Source organism: Octopus bimaculoides, chromosome 20 (genome assembly GCF_001194135.2).
Source record: "Octopus bimaculoides isolate UCB-OBI-ISO-001 chromosome 20, ASM119413v2, whole genome shotgun sequence".
Classification (NCBI taxonomy): Eukaryota; Metazoa; Mollusca; class Cephalopoda; order Octopoda; family Octopodidae; genus Octopus; species Octopus bimaculoides.
Genome location: NC_069000.1, coordinates 25,356,355 through 25,360,599, shown reverse-complemented (window position 1 = coordinate 25,360,599; position 4,245 = coordinate 25,356,355). Strand labels below are relative to the sequence as shown.

The window sequence follows — 4,245 nt, the reverse complement described above, 5'->3', positions numbered from 1 at the left end:
TAATAATAATAATAATAATAATAATAATAATAATAATAATAATAATAATAACAACAACAACAACAATAATAATAATAGTAATAATAATAATAATAATAATAATAATAATAATAATAATAATAATAATAACAATAATAATAATAATGGGGTAGTATCTGTTTTCAGTCATTTCAACCACTTTCACCCAACTACTTGTTTCACTATAGCCACCAGGTAGAGGAAAACTGCCTTTCCTTCCCAGTAAAAAGAAGGCGGTGGGACGACCCTCGCGATGGACTCGGCTGATAACTGGCTCCGTCCTACACACGTCAACAGCTGTTCGACAAAGTTCATAATTCATTAATGCCTGGACAATGGATGAATGCATGCAAAACGGTTTCCTCGCCCTGCGCACATCTCGGATGGGTCAGTCTGACAACACTTTCCTACCTCTCGAACCGGCAGAGTTCTCCAGTGGCACTAGCAGGCTAGGGGTTTCTGGTAATTATTAATAGGTCCCGGCCCAAAAATCCCCCGGGAAAAAAACGAGCTAATTGATCTCTCCCAACGCCCAGAGGTTCGTGAGGACCTCATCGCTCTTGCTCGCCACTAATCCCACGACTGGAAGAAGGCTGTGAGCGCTTACCGACATTCCATGAGCCAAGCGCCCTTTCTTGGTCTACGCTTGATTGAGAGCTATAGCTCCGTCAATGAGGCGAGCTGCAGTAAATCTTGTCTAACAAACAGTGCCCGTTAATGAAAAGCTGGAGATCTCGCAGCCTCAGCTCATGTCTGCGCACCGGTAGCCACGGCATCCCTAGTCTTCCATTCAGTGGCTGTTGACAGCAAATAGACTGTCTGTGAAAGGGACATCCCTTTCACAGAAAGCGGAAGATCGACTGCTCCGTTTTCATCTGCCACGAAATAGGGCGGGCAACAGTCAAGCGGTAGTAGATGATGGAAGTGATGTGTGCATTTGCCACCTCCAACCGACTCTTCAGGAACAGCTTCCTCTTTGACCAATTCCTGGTGACACTGGCCACTCTGCTTGTCTCCTCCCTCCAGATCTTTTCCGATAGGTGACCATTTATTTTAGCCAGCGAACAGACGTCGTTGTACATTGCAGTGATCCAACCTCTGTAAACGGGACCGAAACCAGTCACTGCGAGGACAACCTCCAAGTATTGGATCCAAATTGACCAGGACCCCACTCATGCCAGGTTCTTTACCTACCCTCTGATGTAACGTGTGAGTTGGCGGTTGTGGATAGATCTGTTTGGGATAGCACAGTTTATCGATGACAAGCGCCATCCTGGCTAACACTTTGGCCAAAATCATGTAATCTGCGTTCAACCTCTGTTGAACGCAGATTATCTATTTGGTCCCCCTAAAATTATCTATTTGGCCCCTCTTGTTCGGGTCCTTTGTTTTGCTGCCAGTTGTGGTAAACATCAGCCAAGAGATCACCCAACAAGTCTCGCATATGACGATAAAACCCGAAGGCCAGACCATCTAGCCCCGAGACTTCTCCCTTGTGCAAGTAATCATCGCGTCCCGTGTGTCGTTGGCTGTTATCGACATTTCGCAGGGCCAATCCTTCATGTCTTCGTGCACACGCCCTAGCTCTGGCAACGCAACTTTCACGCTTAACATTGAAGATTCTATCAAGAGCCAATCTTGCCGTCAACAGATCGGTAGCTATGCCTCTCTAAAGTGTCTCCTCTAGCTTCCTAATTAGGTTTCCCTCTATCCTAGATTCATCTAACGCAGTGATTCTCAAACTCAGGTTCGTGATTTCCTAGGGGACCGCGAAGCGATTTTGGGGGGACGCTGAAGTATTGTGAACTTGTTCCGACAGAACTGTCTTCCCAACGGTTATCAATTCACAGAAGAATGTTTTCGCTGGTTATTACAGTTGCTTTGGAAGCATCCTACGAGGTTTCAAGGAAAATAGTTGTTGCTAAAACGTCCCAAAATATCGGCGAAGAGTTGATATTGCCTTGCCGCAAAGTTCTGAAAGGAAAGTTTTAAACTTCAGAAGCTGAAGCATGTCTCTCTCAAACGATACTGTTAGAGGACGAATAACTGAGTTGTTTGATAACATTCTGTCGTAGATGGTCTCGAAGATTCCTAATTCGCTTTTTAACTTTTTCGTGATCCAGCTTGATAAAACGACGGAAAAGAAAGGTGGGATGGGTGGTGGGGACCTCGAAATTTCCCACCAACAGAATTTTGTTTCTGTTTTGGAATTTATTGTGAAAAAAAATTATTGCTGAACTGTCTTTTACTTTACCCATTACTAGGTATTGAATTTGTTTGTCATTTTTGGCAAAGTAATAACACGTTTACGATGGAATTTAATATTACATCTAAAAAAGGTTTTCCTGCAATGGGAAAGGATAATAGCAGTGAAATTGAAAAACAGGCAAAGGAAAGATGAAGTTTTTCTGCTGCGGTGGACGGCATTATGACGGAAATGGAAGTGAAAATGGAACAAATTGTTTAAGCTCCGCAGCTTGATTTAAAAAAAAAACGGTAGCGATACGGAACTACTGCCTCCTCCAGAGACAGTGCAAGCGTTAAACGCGAGAAATGTCGTTTACAAAATTTACAATCTAAAGGAGAAACGAATTATGAACGCAAAATATGATGCCGTAGAAAGATGCTTGTCCCCAGTATGGAACCAAATAACCTGCGTTGGCCATGGAAGTGAAGTGCAATGGTAGAAGCGCAATTCCAAACGGTTGTTGTATTGTTCTGTTTTGTCCCCTCTACGTATGATAATATTTATCGTAATAAAAAATTCATCTCTAACAGACAAGGTGTCCAGCACTGAGGATGGACAAAAATAATCCGGTCGCTAGAAAGTGGTTGGGGTTCGCTCTCCTGCTTGCAATATATCGGACGCAGGTTGCATTGTTAACCAGCTAGAGGAAATGTCGTCTTGGGGTTAAAAAATTGCAATAACGTCCGATCGTACGGAACAGCCATGTTGAAGCGGCGACAAACTTTACAAACTTTCCAGTTGCTACTGACAAACTTGCCAGTACAGTTATTCTTTTCTACTCTCGGCACAAGGCCCAAACTTTTTGGGGAGGGGGCCAGTCGATTAGATCTACCCCAGTACACAACTGGTACTTAATTTATCGACCCCGAAAGGATAAAGGCAAAGTTGACCTCGGTGGAATTTGAACTCAGAACGTAAAGACAGACGAAATACCGCTAAGCATTTCGCCCGGCGTGCTAACATTTCTGCCAGCTCGCCGCCTTACTTGCCAGTACAATTATTACTTTCATCTCTTACAGAGATTTTGTAATTGTGTGTGTGTGTGTGTGTGCGCGCGTGTGTGTGTGTGTGCGCGCGTGTGTGTGTGTGTGCGCGCGTGTGTGTGTGTGTGTGATGATTGAAAAACGCTATGTGATGACGTCTACTGACGCAGAAACGCTGGCAGAAACGTTAGCACGTCGATTCTAACGTGCGAGATTTAAGAGTCAGTAAACCGGCTATTAAAATCTTTGCACCTCCTGTCTAACCACTACTCAACCCAAAGTCTACTCCTTTTTACTTGTCTTTGCATTTCTCACTCTTGGCCACAATGTTGTTTTTGTTATTGTCACCGTCGTCGTCGTCGAAGTTCTCTTCGTTGGTGTGAGTTAGGCCAACGTCGGTGTTGATCGAACAGACTTATGATCAAAGGCAATCCACTCGTGACCATTTCGACTTTTTTCAGACGCAGTGTACCCTGAAGAACACTATTAAATGTGCCCACATTTTAAGAAAAATTTGAGGGACGTGAAGATTTGACTACTAATTCTGACAGATCGATTGAAGTTATTTTGATTCGTTTTCGCTACAGACATCATCATTGATCACAGGTTCAAGCTTACTGTCAGCGTACAAACCAATGATGGAGCTCCTATGCTGCGGCACGGCCCGGTTGAAATAACAGCAAAGTTCCTTCAAATCGCAGCCTGAGTTCTTGGCAAAGAGCACACTGGATAATGTAACCACAGCGAAATGTGCCAAGTCAAAAGACGGGATAGTCATAACTAGAATGTTTTTGATTATCGATCAGAGGAGACCACGGGTTAAGCAACAACACCACGTGACTCTGTTTAAAGATTTTGTGAGTGTTATAAATGCTTTCTTTTCTTTCCAGACAAAAATGTTATAAGATGAATATATATTGTATAGCTGTGTGAGAGAGAGAGAGAGAGAGAGAGAGAGAGAGAGAGAGAGAGAGAGAGAGAGAGAGAGAGAGAGAG

The 4,245-nt window shown here is 43.5% G+C and overlaps 1 long non-coding RNA gene across 1 annotated transcript in view; it reads left to right on the top strand.

The window, feature by feature from the left end:
• Positions 1–3,428: 3,428 nt before the first annotated feature.
• LOC106868903 (uncharacterized) overlaps positions 3,429–4,245 on the top strand; it is an 80,779-nt gene continuing 79,962 nt past the window's right edge. The window contains exon 1 of the long non-coding RNA XR_001409353.2: positions 3,429–4,106. This is a non-coding gene — a long non-coding RNA (uncharacterized LOC106868903). The remainder of the gene's footprint in view (positions 4,107–4,245) is intronic.